Source organism: Canis aureus, chromosome 2 (assembly GCF_053574225.1).
Source record: "Canis aureus isolate CA01 chromosome 2, VMU_Caureus_v.1.0, whole genome shotgun sequence".
Lineage (NCBI taxonomy): Eukaryota > Metazoa > Chordata > Mammalia > Carnivora > Canidae > Canis > Canis aureus.
Genome location: NC_135612.1, coordinates 6,698,640 through 6,712,467, shown reverse-complemented (window position 1 = coordinate 6,712,467; position 13,828 = coordinate 6,698,640). Strand labels below are relative to the sequence as shown.

Here is a 13,828-nt window from a genome sequence, read left to right as displayed (position 1 = left end):
TTCCAGTTCCGTGAAATGCTGCAATTTCAACTCCCCCAGGAAAGTAATCTTTAACTAGTTAACCTGGAATGTCCCGGTCATCACTAGGGAATTAAATAATATAGTCTTTGCTAAAAATTTTAATTTCCTTTTTCCACTCCCTCTCTACCTTATAACAAAATAAAACAAAACTTTTCTGGAGCTTGATGGGTGATGGAGCTCTTTTCTATTTGCTAGATGGGAGGGATGCTGACTAGTGAATCATTTTAATAAATTTTAAGTAAATATAATAAAACCAGTTAGATCTTCACTTTCATTCAGCTGTTTTTTGTTTTGTTATTGTTATTTAACCAATTTAGTGGCAGCAACAGGATCCAGAACAGACAGATGTTGGCTTTGGGGAACAAGAAGAAATATCCTAAGAACCCTCTGAGTTCACAGTCTCTCACTGTTACCAAAGGCCTTGGGTAAGTTCACTCTCAGTTCTGAGCTCCATTGTCTTTGCTTCTTGCTCCCAGTCTATTTGATTTTCCCTTATAATTCAGGGCAGCTTAAACTGGCAGACACAATTCTCAGGGTTTTTTTTTTTTAGTGGAAAACCCTAGCCATTGCCATATTGGGAATTACTGGAGGTTACCTGCCAGAGTTGGACTGGGTCCAATTTAAAGACTGGTTTGGGTGTGGGATTAGACCAGGTCTGATTTGAGCTGGATTGAGTTCAATTTAGGAACTGTACTGGGCCCCATTTAGACTGGACTGGGTCCAGTGGGGGGCCTCAGGTGAATAAAATTTGTTTTAAATGGGATCTTTAAAAATCCAAAGAGTTAAGCGTGACACATTCTGGCACACCTGCTTATTTTATGTCTTAGCACTAGGGTTGCAGAAGCAGGAGCCATAAATATTTTCAAAAATGGCAAAATCTTACTAAGCTTGTTTTGTGTCTTGAAGAATTTGGCTTGGTAACTAATATGTTGGGGGCATCAAAATAAGGCCAGACAGAAATGTAGGCTACACTCCATTTATAGCTGGGTTCCAACCAAACTGCTGCCAGCCCTCAGGATAATTACAAACTAGAGTCCCACAGGCCATTAAGAGGAGCAACCCCATTTGATAAGATCATTTAAGAAGTGTACTTAGAAGCAGACTTCAAAATTCCAAAAATAGTTTCATTGCAGAAAGCTGATAAAAAAAAAAAAAAAAAGATGCAAAGAAGTACCTATTGCAAAAGACTGTAAGATGGACTCTTGCTGCTTCCCTCTCTTCTCCTTTACTTAAATACTCATTCTAGTGGTCTGTTTGAAATGCCTTTTACGCAAGTGTAAACAAAAGTCCACCAAATTAATGGGTCTAAAAACACCTCAGTATCTACCTTCAAATAAGCACCCCCCTTTATGCCTCTCCCAGAGTTGATGAGACTCTGAGGGGTTTTCTGATAAACTTCTGCATTAGTCTCTTGAACGGCCAAGGGAAAACTAGAATAAACAAAACAAATTTATTCTAACACAGATAGATGGTTAGGTCATTCCTTCAACATCCAGGCTAAGATTCAATTCTTTGAGGAATTAAAAGCAACTGTCTTTAGGTTAATAAAACTGGAAACTCAGCTCAAAAGGCACTCCAGAGTTTATCTCTGTTTACTTTTTATCTCAAAGGGCTTGTAAATTACTGGGCTTACAAATCCAAATTCTTGGAGGAACTTGCATTCTTTCCCTATGTCTCTGAAAATAAAAATACAAACTTTAGGGAGATAATTCTTATCAGAAGTATAATGGGGAAATGTCCTTTGAATGAAAAATCATGTCTTCTCTAAAACGATTTAGTAGAAAAATCTCAGGCCATCTGAGCAGATCTCTTTAAGTTGTTACATCTGTCAGAAAAAGTTTGGGTCCCACTGTTATCCAACAACCAATGAGTTTTGCCTTATCATAGCCATCTCATGGCTAAAAATTTTTAAACAATAACTGTAAGATCTCTGTATGTTTGTGTGTGCCTATTATAGATTCGTGACATTTTCTACTTCTGAGTGGTCTCACTAAAATTAATTTATCAGAGGTCTATTGGATTGTTTAAAAATGAGCACTGGAAAATTAAGCACTTATCTTAAAAATATAATAGAAACTAACCCCAAAGTTTTCAAGTTCACATGATTTTCAGCAAATAAAAACTAATTTGGTGGTTTAATATATAAAGACATGTCAGAGTTATCAACATTGGATATAATGCAGACATAACATTTTATTTTGGGTTTATTAGTTGAATGAGCTCATATTAGATCTTGAGAAATCTGTCAAAAAAAGTAGCTTTGAATGATGGTTGATTTGGTCTAATGTCCCATGAGGTTTTTGTGGGTAATCTAAACACAGTTGTTGGGAGCAAGTGATTTAGATAGATATAAGATAAAAGTTAACCTAACTCTTTAACCTCTTAACAATAATTGTGTTTTACATCTACTTAAAAATACTTTCCAAAATCTTTTTGGTAACCTGAAACTTAAAATAGTGATATATTAGGTACCGAACATAGGTTTATCTACTCTTCCTTATCACAGAGAAATTAAAGATACATTTGAGTTTTTTAGGAAGCATTTTTTGTCTTTTATTCAAAAGTTGTACCATGAAGAAGCTTGTTTCTAGAAATTATGAAATGTATTCAAAAATTTGTCAACCTGAAAGAATGCTACTCTAATAGTTCACAAATGATTGCTACTTGGTTTTCTTAATTTTACTTAGGAACCTTTAATTTCTAAAATTAAGCAAACTAAGGGCTAAGAATTCTAATTAAAATATGTGAATAAAACTATTAGAAATAAGAGGAACCTCTCTGAATGCAAAAAAAAAAAAAAAGAAGAAGAAGAAGAAGAAGGAAGTGTGTATACTTTAGGTAATAAAAGTTAAGAATGGAAATTCATTTTTGTTGAGGGAAAAGAAAGTAATGTTGTCCTAAAGTAAATGTAGTTATTTGAAAGGAGGAAAATAGAGACAAAATCCAAAGGCAAAAAGTTATAGATTTGTGGCAAAGGAATCTCTGAAAAGTATGTTTAATGAAAAGTAAGCTTAGTCAAGCTGGCTAAGATAGATATAAATAAGAGTTTGAATATTTAAAGGACACTGATAAAAATTTAAATTCATTTTTTTTTTCCTCCGTTAAAAGGACAAAGTTTTCTTAGGTTGTTTAACTTTATTGTAATCGGCCTAGAAAAACAAAGATTCTGTGTTTTGTCTTCATCAGGTTGTTGGTTACTTAAGTAAACTCAGCCTTCCTGATATTAAAAGAGCTAAGTTTTGCTCAAGACTATGTAACTTTCTGTATTTACCTGTGAAGTCTTATCACTTTGGTTACATAGAAAACTCTTGCTTCACAGTCACCTATGGTTCTATTTAGTCAAGTGTCCAAATCCAAATTCTAAAGTGAATAATTTTGACCACAAATTAACTTTGAAATATTGCAGGGAGTACCTGGAACATTTCAAGAATTTGTTTTCTCATAGGAAGTTTAATATTAAACTAATGTGGCTTATTTGGTTTGCTAAATTATATGGAGAGCATTGTCAAATAGGTCATGCTAAACCTTCTTAGCTTACAGTGTGTGGGTAAATATATATATTATAGTCATATTAATATTAGTGTTGTACAAATTGTAAAAAAAATTATCAGGATATATCAAAATTTTAATGCTATCAGTCATAATCTTAACAATGTTTTATGACCTAGAAATAACCCAAATTTTTTTGTTAACTATATTATGAGTTCTAATCAGACCTTTGAAATGGCTGTTTACCAACAGTTCTTGTTTTATTCAGATGCTTTTACAAAAATTTTCAGGGAAATTTATGGAAAGGAATCTGACAAGTCTGTTAGAATACAAGTTTTTGGTGACTTTCATATCATATGACTGAACTGAGTAAGAATTCCCAGAACTAATGGAAAAATGAACAAGCAGAATGAGTAACAGAGGTCAAAATGAAATGAGGAAGAGGACCCTAATTTTTGTGACTTCTCGTTTTAAATATTCCTGGCTGTATGTTTTACTTTATTAGGCCTTAGGAAGCCTTTTAAGCCCATGAACAATTCAGTGAGATATACTTAATCTCTCCAAAATTCAAAAACTCTTGATCTTTTAAGGTTTTCTTAAAATCTATTCTATCACTCTAAATTGACAAAATGATCCAATCAAAAAGCAAAGTAATTATTCATAGATATGTGTGTATTGCCATTTTGTTACTTGTTTTGTGGTTTCTCAAGATTCTTTTTCTGGTCTTTTTTCTCCTTTATGTTTATGTTTGACAAAAGTTACTTACATAAGTTCAATGAGAATCTGTTCTTCCCATGATGGAACACGTTTGAAAATAATGGTTATATTTGACTGGAATATCCTATATGAGAGAGATGAGGGCAAAAAAACAGTTACTTTGCTTACAAGCTTCCAGAAAAGTCATTTTAAAAAAAGAGTTTAAGTGGTCAATTACTATTCCTGGGATACACATATGTAATCAGGCAAAGTTTAATGCAAACATATTTTGCTATTAAAAAATGGAGAGTGATTATATAGAGAAATAAATATTTTTATACTTTTGTATTAGGTTCTAATCCTGTTGAGGTTCCGGTATACTTGTAAACTGAACTACATCCTAAATTCTTCTCCTTTTTGTAAAAATCTGTCTTTGACTCTTCAAACTAACATTTCCATTTGTATCCTACCCTTCAGATTTGGATTCAGTAAAACAAAGACTGCCCTTGAATCTCCTTGAGACTTACTGTAGCAAACATTCCTCCCCAGTCAGTAGCAGCCAAACCTCAGGGACTTAACCCTTGGACATGCATCTCATAACTGCAAAAGGCTCCACGTGACAGATTCCAGAGACCTTCTGATCAAATGGATAGGAGGAGAAGTAGCTGACTTTGAGGTAAACTGAATCCTTCCAAGATTACAACTTCATATTTTACACACGAAATCCTTTCTTCTTTCCTTTTTTCCCTTTCCTGTGACACAGGCCTCAGTCCATTTCTAACAGGGTAACGTTTGCCTTTTAGAACCCTGGATTTGACATCAAAACCTGCTATTTGTCCATTAGCAATGCCACCTTAGTGAGAGTATTTTGTGCACCAACAAGGTTTGCCTTTGTGAGGGTTGTCATTTTCCTTGGGCTTATGCATGCCTAATGATTAAAGAAAATGGCTTAAAAATCATGAACCTGAAGTTATGACCTGTGAATACCACACACACAAAAAATCAACAAAAGCTGCAAGAAATACAGTGCAGTAGCTCAGAGTGGCGCTAATGCCTTATATTTTGATCACATCTCTCACTTAAGCTGAGAGTCTATGTTAAGAGCCCCATGTCAGAAAACCAAGACTTACTCCCTAACCTGACTGTAGTTTCAACTCCCCCAGGAATGTAACATTTAACCAGTTAACCTGGAATTTCCTAGTCATCACTAGGACATTTACTGATAGACCCCTCCTGTTCCTCTTAAGAGAACAACCTTGCCTAAAAACAATGTATTCTTTGCTAATAATTTACTTTTTACCACTCCCTCGCTACCTCTAAAGCCTTTCCTTTTCTGCAGCTCGATGGAGTTCCTGTTTGCTAGGTGGGATGCTAATTCACGAATTATTTAGTAAAGCCAATTACATCTTTAAATTTACTTAGTTGGATTTTGTTGTTTAAACCTAAAATAGCCTGAAGAAGTAGCACTTATACATCTCATAGATGAGGGATCAGAGGTTCCAAGGTGACAGAAATAGAAGGGGTCAACAACGAACTTAATTCTGGAACTCTTTGCCACTGAGACGTGTACTTCAAGGGAAAGCTTACAATACCCAAGTTTTTGATTGAAAACAATTTGAATCTTAGTTTTCAATCTATTTTTAACCCTTGCTAATGAAAGAAATATGTAAAGCTATTAAATGCCAACAACAGCCTTGCCTTCTCTCCACTGCTATTGTTGATTTGTTTCCTTCTTTACTATTGTTAAAAAAAAAAAATAAATTCAATTGAGTAAACTCAAAGATGATATTGGCTTTATTTAATGATTCATGAATCAACCATTATTCTTTCTAACAAATAGAAAGGAACTCTGCAAAGCTTCAGAAAAGAGAAGGTTTTTAAAGGCACAGAGGGAGTGGAAAAGAAATTTATTAGCACAGGGTGGATTGTTTCAGGCTAGGTAACCTACTGATGGGGAACAGAGGGGTCTTATCAGGGATTACCTCACCAGTGCTGACCAGGTAATTCCTGGTTGATTAGGTAAAGGTTACATTCCTGAGAAAGGCTGAAAAGGCAATTATATTAGGTATTAAATCTTGATTTGCTGATGTGGGGCTAAACACAAGTGATTCTATTTTGGGCCTGTTGTTTCTTTTTAGCATTATCAAAGCCTTAGTAAGAAATTGAAGTACTTTAGAGATACCATGCAATATAAATAATATTAAATGAACATGTTTTGTACCCAAATTCCAGCTTAAAAATTGAAATGTTTCCAAATTGTTGGGGCTCTTTACATAATTCATGTAAATACACTCCATTCACTACCTCTTCCTTCACTGTATAGCCACCATTCTTAATAAAGTGGTTATCATTCCCAACCAATATTACAGGAAATGAAAATTTATTTATGCAGTATTTATAATCAGTGGATATAAAACACTATAATAGGTTTTTTGTTTCATTTTGTGTAATATGTTTTTAAATAAAAACAAATCTGAACTCTGCCAAGAAAAGACTATCTGAAAAGACTATTGCAGTAAGAAAAACACCTAGACATTGAGATCTGCAAGTATTTCAAAATCAAACAGAAAAGATTTATATAGAGAATAGTAAGCAGGGTCAAAGAGAGTCAGCAAGACCTGAGAGGGAAAAAGGTGGCCTAACACTTAATGTTCCTTCCTGTTGCCAGCTGATCATCAGAATGAGCTTTAAAGGGAGTATGTTCTATCCCTTTAGTATACCTTAGAATCCTGAGTAAGATAGAGTTCATAGGACAATGGGGAGACAGGAAGCCTGACAAAATTTTGGCCAAGCCACATCAGTGAATTAGTAAATAGGCAAGTGTGCACACCTTGGCCATCCCCTCTATGTTTAAGATAGACAATTCCTGTCTTTAAATATTATTCAAGATGCATAAGAATTGTGAAGTTGGAATTTGTGGTTTCCAGGGTTAGATTGGCCTTAGCTTTTTTTTTTTTTTGGCTTGATGGACTAATTGTATCATCTGTTGAGCATGGTTTTGGACTATGAGTAGTTAGAACATTTAAGAGATCAATAACTTGGTGGGAACTATGCCTAAGAATATAGTAGAGAAGGAGTTGACCAAGGTGGCGACAGGAAAGCTCCTAAGATTCCCCATTCCATGGTGCACCAACAGAAAATAGCTGTGTGACTCCCACACATGAGGCAAATGAGAAAATAATCACATAAAAATTGATTCCAGGGGCTGATGTACGTCTACTCAGAAACTAGGTAAGCTGGTAGACACCACTCCTGCTGTCTCCCTGCATCCTGCCCCAACTCAACAGAAAAATCCCTGGAAGGAGCTTGCATACACATCTGCACCCCAGCTTTTGCAATTACAGCCAAGAGACAGGTCTACAAATGTCTGATTCTGATAGCTGAAGGGGCTTCCATTCATGAGTCCCACAGGACTGTAGCAAACAAAGAAGCAGTTGTTAACCAGCTATCTCACCAGGGCTCTGCACAAGAGGGAGCCACCAAAATTGCCCATTCCCCGGTCTTTCACTAAAGTCTTAATAAATTTAAAAAGGTTGAAATCTCACCATGTATTCTCTCCCAACCACAATAGTATAAACCTAAAAATCAATTACATGCTGGAAAACTTACAAATATGTGGAGATTAAACAACATGTCCCTGAACAACAGATGGATCAAGAAAAAAACCAAAGGGGAAATCAAATAGTATCATGAGACGAATAAATGGAAATGGCAATACAACATACCATAAACTCAGAACAAAAAGCATTCCTAAGAAGGATATTTATAGAGATAAATGCTACATTAAGAAACAAATATCTCAAACAATCTGGCTTTATTCCTCAAGAAAAAGAAGAGCAAATTAAGCCCAAAGTTATCAGAATGAAATAAATAACAAAGAGCAAAAATAAATGAAATAGAGACAAAAAGATCAGTAAAACTAAGAGCTATTTAAAAAAAAAAAAAGATAAAATCAACAAAATGTTAGCTAGACATACCCAAGATAAAAGATTAGAACTCATATCAAATTCTAAATGATAGAGAAGACATTACAACTGATAATATACATATACAATTATATGCCAACAAAGTGGACAACATGAAATAAATGGATAAAATCCCCAAAACACAACACATCAAGACTAACTCCTGGGAAAAAAAAAAAAAAAAAAAAAGACAATTTGAAGAGACCAATTACTAAAGTTTCTCAAGGAAGAAAGTGTAGGACCAGATGGCTTCATTGGTGAAATCTAAGAAGAGTTTTAAGAGGAATTAATACTAATCCTTCTCAAACTCTTTCAGAATACAGAAGAGGAAGGAATACTTTTTTCTTTTTAATTATACTGCCTTCACAAAAAATACATGGGAGTTAATTTTGTTCATTATTATTTTGCCAGTTGCTATCTCCATGACCTAATTTTGTTCTCTTAAATACATTTTATTTATTTTTGAAAACACTTAAAGTCAGGCTAACACACAGTGTAATATTAGTTTGAGGTGTACAATACAGTGACTCAACACTTCCATACATCACAACATGTACACACTCTTCATATCCATCACCTATTTCACTCATCCCCTCACTCACCTCCCCTCTGGTCACTATCAGTTTGTTCACACACACACACACACACACACACACACATATATGACTACATATATATATGTATTGATCAATAGATACTTGGGCTGTTTCTGTAATTTGGCTATTGTAGAGAATTCTGCTACAAACATGAGGTGCATGTACCCCTTTGAATTAGTATGTTGTTTTCTTTGGATAAATAACTAGTAATGTGATTGCTTGGTCAAAAAGGTAGTTCTATTTTTAAGATTTTGAGGAACTTTCATACTGTTTCCCATAGTGGCTGTACTAGTTTGCACTCGCACCAACCTTTCTCCTTTCTCCACGTCCTTGCCAATACCTGTTTTTTCTTGTGCTGTTGATTTTAGACTTTCTGACAGGTGAGAAATGATAACTCATTGTACTTTTGATTTGTGTTTCCCTGATAATCAGTGATGTTGAGCATCTTTCCATGTGTCCATTGGCCATCAGTTCTGTCTTCTTTGGGAAAATATCTATTCATTTCTTAACTGGATTATTCTTTTTTTTTTTTTTTTTGGTGTTGAGTTTTATAAGTTCTTTATATATTTTGGATACTAATCCTTTATCATATCTAATTTGCAATTATCTTCTCTGATTCCATAGGTTGCCTTTTAGATTTATTGTTTCCTTCACAGAAGCTGTTTATTTCGGTTAAGTGTCCCAATAGTTTAAAAAATATTTGTTTCTTTTGCCTTGGGAGACCTTACTAGAAAGAAGTTGCTATGGCTGATGTCAGAGAAATTGCTGCTTCTGTACTCCCTAGGATTTTTTTTTGTTTTGTTTTGTTTCAGGTCTTGAATACATTTTGAATTTGTGTATGGTAAAATTAAGTGGTCCAGTTTCATTCTTTTCCATGTTGTCCAGTTTTCCCAACACTATGTTGAAGAGACATTCTTTTCCCCATTGGAAATTAACCATATAATTGTAAGGTCATTTCTGTGTTTTCTATTCCTTTCCACTGATCTGTGTGTCCATATTTGTGCCAGTACCATAATGTTTTAAATACTACGGCTTTGTAATATAAAGTCTGGAATTGTGGTGCCTCCAGCTTTTTCTTTTTCAGAGTAGCTTTGGCTATTTGGGGTCTTTTGTGTTTCCATATATATTTTAGGAATGTTTGTTCTAGCTCTGAGAAAAAATGCTGGTGGTATCATTAAATATGTAGTGATTGCATTAAATATGTAGATTGCTTTTGGTAATATAAACATTTTAACAATATTTGTTCTTCCAACCTATGAGCTGGAATGTCTATTTTTTTGTGTGTCATCAGTATTTTATAGCTTTTAGTGTACATTCACCTCTTTGGTTAGGTTTTGTCCTAGGTATCTTACTATTTTTGGAGAAATTATAAATACTATTGATTCCCTAATTTCTTTTTCTTGCTTTATTATTTGTGTATAAAAATGCAACAGATTTCTGTACGTTGATTTTTGTATCCTGTGACTCTACTGAATTCATTTATCAGTTCTAGCAGGGTTTTTTTTTTGTTGTTGTTGTTTGTTTTTGGTAGAATCTTTAGGGTTTTCTGTATATAGCATCATGTCATCCACAAATAATGAGAGTTTTACTTCTTCTTTTTCAACCTAAATGCCTTTTATTTCTTTTTGTTGTCTGACTGGTGTGGATTGGACTTCCAGTACTATGTTAATAACAATGATGAGGGTAGAGATCCCTGTCTTGTTCCTGACTGTAGAAGAAAAGCTCTCAGTTTTCCTCCATTGAGGATGATACTAGCTGTGGGTTTTCATAAATGCCCTTTTTATATTGAGATATGTTCCCTCTAAACCTACTTTTTTGAGGGGTTTTATCATGAAAGGATGTACTTTACCAAATGCTTTTACCGCATCTATTGAAACTATTAAAATGATCATATGGTTCTCATCCTTTCTTTTATTAATGTGGTATATTACATTGATTTGCAAATACTGAGCCACACTTATAACCCAGGAATAAATCCCACTTGGTGTATTGTTGGATTTGGTTTGCTAGGATTTCATTGAAATTTTTTCATCCATTTTCTTCAGGGATATTGGTCTGTAGTTCTTTTTTTCAGTGGTGTCTTTATCTGGCTTTGGTATCAGTGTAGTTCCTAGAAAAAAATGGAAGTTTCCCTTCCTTTTCTATTTTTTTGGAATAATTTAGGAAGCATAGGCACTAACTCATCTTTATATGTTTGCTAGAATTTGCCTATGAAGCTATCTGGCCCTGGAATATTGTTTGTTGGTAGTTTTTTTTTTTTATTACTAATTCAATTTCTTTACTGGTTATCAGTATGTTCAAGTTTTCTATTTATTCCTGTTCCAGTTTTGGTAATTTATAGGTTTCTAGAAACACTTTCAAGCTCAGAAGGCCCATATTACCCTGAGTAAAGCCAGACCCAAAAAAAAAAAAAAATAGGTCACTATCTCTGTTGGGCATCCTCAATAAAATATTACTGTATTCAACAGTACATTATGAGGATCATACACCTTGATCGAGTGTTATTTATTCCTGGGATTGCATTATGGTTCAACTTCTACAAATCAATGAATATGACATACCACATTAAGAAAATGATAAAAATCATGTGATCATTTCAATTGATACAGAAAAAGCATTTGACAAAACATCATTTTATTATAAAAACCCTCAACAAACTGGGTATAGAGGGAACATAATTCAACATTATAAAGGCCATATATGATAAGCCCATAACCAACATCATTCTTAACAGTAAAAAACTAAAAGCTTTCCTTCTAAGATTCAAGATAAGGTTTTCTATTGTCACCACTTCAATGTAGTACTGGAAGTGCTAGCCAGAGCATTAAGAAAAAACAAAAACCATCCAAATTGGTAAGGAAGAAGTTAAACTGTCACAATTTACAGATGAAGTGATACTATACATAGGAAACCCAGAAGACCCAATAAAAAAACTACTAGAATTTATCAATTTAGTAAACTTGCAGGATACCAAATTAATACCCAGAAATTATTTGCATTTCTGTAGCAAAAAGAGAAATTAAGTAAACAAATCCAATTATAACTGTTACAAAAAGCATAAAACTGAAGACAGCAGGAACAAATGGAAAGATACTCTATGATCATGGATTGGAAGAATGTTGTTAAAATGTCCATACGACCCGAGGCAATCAATAGATTCAGTGCAATTCCTATCAAAATGCCACCAGCATTTTTCACACAGCTAGATCAAATAATACTAAAATTTGTATGGAACCACCAAAAACCCAAATAGTCAAAGCCATAATGAGAAAAGAATAAATCTTGGGAAAATCCCACATTTCCAGATATACTACAAAGCTGTAGTAATCAAACATCATGGCACTGGCACAAAAATAAACACATAAATCAAGGAAACAGAATACAGAGTCCATAAAGAAACCCAACTTATATGATGAATTCATCTATAACAAAGAAGACAAAGTATATACAATGGAAGAAAGCCTCTTCAATAAATGATGCTGGGAAAACTGGGCAGCTACATATAAAAAGAATGAACAGGACCACCTTCTTACACTAAAAACAAAAATAACCTCAAAATGGATTAAAGTCCTAATTGTACAACATGAAACCATAAAACACCTAGAAGAAAACATAGCCAACAATTTGATGTTTTTCTTGATATGTCTCCTCAGAAAAGAGAAAAAAAAAAAAAAAAAAAGCTTTTGCCTGGCACAAAAACTATCAACAAAATGAAAAGACAACCTCTTAAATGGCAGAAGATATTTGGAAATGATGTATCTGATAAGGGGTTAATATCCAAAACATACAGATAGATATACAACTTAACACCAAAAAAAACAAACCAACCAAAACAAAGACAAATAATCTGTTTTAAAAATAGGCAGAGGACCTGGATAGACATTTTTCCGAAGACATCCAGATGGCCAACACAAGTATAATAAGATGATCAGCGTCATTAATCATCAGAGAAATGCAAATCAAACCACAATGAGATAATCACCTTCCGTGTTTCAGAATGGCTAGAATAAAAAAAAGACAAGAAACAACAAGTGCTGCTGAAGATATGGAGGAAAAGGAACCCTGTGCACTCCTGGTGGGGCTAAAGGATGTTTCCTCCTCTTTATTATAAGGTCTTTTAGCAGATCTTTAGTTGGTTGGCCACTTTACTGGTTTAGATCTTTGTCTCCCTTCTAGCTTAGCTTCTTCAAATTTCAAAATCCTGTTCATAGTAGTATTAGTACATACTTTAGGCAGGTATGTTAGTCAAGATTCTCCAGAGAAACAGAACCAATAGGATATATAGACCTAGATGTTAGACATAGAAAAAGATTTACTATAGAAATTGTCTTACAGTGTTATGGAGGCCAAAGAAGTCCCAAGATCTATCTTCTAAAAGCTGCTGAACCAGGAGGCCACTGGTGAGTCCAATGTATGAGAACTGGAAGCTCCAATGTTTGATGGCTAGAGAAGATGGGAGTCAGGAAAATAAAGTCAATTGGCCTTACCTCCACTTTTTTATTCTGTTTTGGCCCTCAATGATTGCATGGTACCCACCCTTACTGGTAAGGGCAGATCTTTATTCAATCTACTGATTTAAATGTTCATATCTTCTGATGACACCAGCTGTCGGGACATCTCTTAGCCCAATCATGTTGACACAAAACTATCACATAGTATATAAAGTTTTCCTTTTATTTGTTTACCATTTGTTCATGAAAATGTAAATTCTATAACAGCAGGGTCTCAATAAATTTATTACTCTATTTCAAATTTCTAGTACCAGTTATTGAGCAAGTGCTCAATAAATATTTATAGGTAGAATTTATAAGAAAGTAAATGATTATGGGGAGAAATATATATATATCTATATTACATATACTCCTATTTCATGTTTTTAGGAAACAGTAAAATATATATAATAATGCTTAACACATTATCACTGAAATGGTATCTTTGTAGAACTTGAAATAGGCTTTTTAATAATCAAAGGAGTCCATGCCTAAGTCTGTAATATTAATAAATGAGCTCAGGGATATATTAAAGAGCATAGATGATATTAACCTTAACCAATTCACATAC

The 13,828-nt window shown here is 34.0% G+C and overlaps 1 long non-coding RNA gene across 1 annotated transcript; it reads left to right on the top strand.

Annotated features, from left to right (window-relative positions):
- The first annotated feature begins 336 nt into the window (after positions 1-336).
- Positions 337-13,240, top strand: LOC144290063 (uncharacterized). Its single transcript, XR_013357926.1, has 3 exons — positions 337-446; positions 4,684-4,882; positions 13,103-13,240. It is a non-coding gene; the product is annotated as an uncharacterized LOC144290063 (long non-coding RNA).
- The last annotated feature ends 588 nt before the right edge of the window (positions 13,241-13,828 follow it).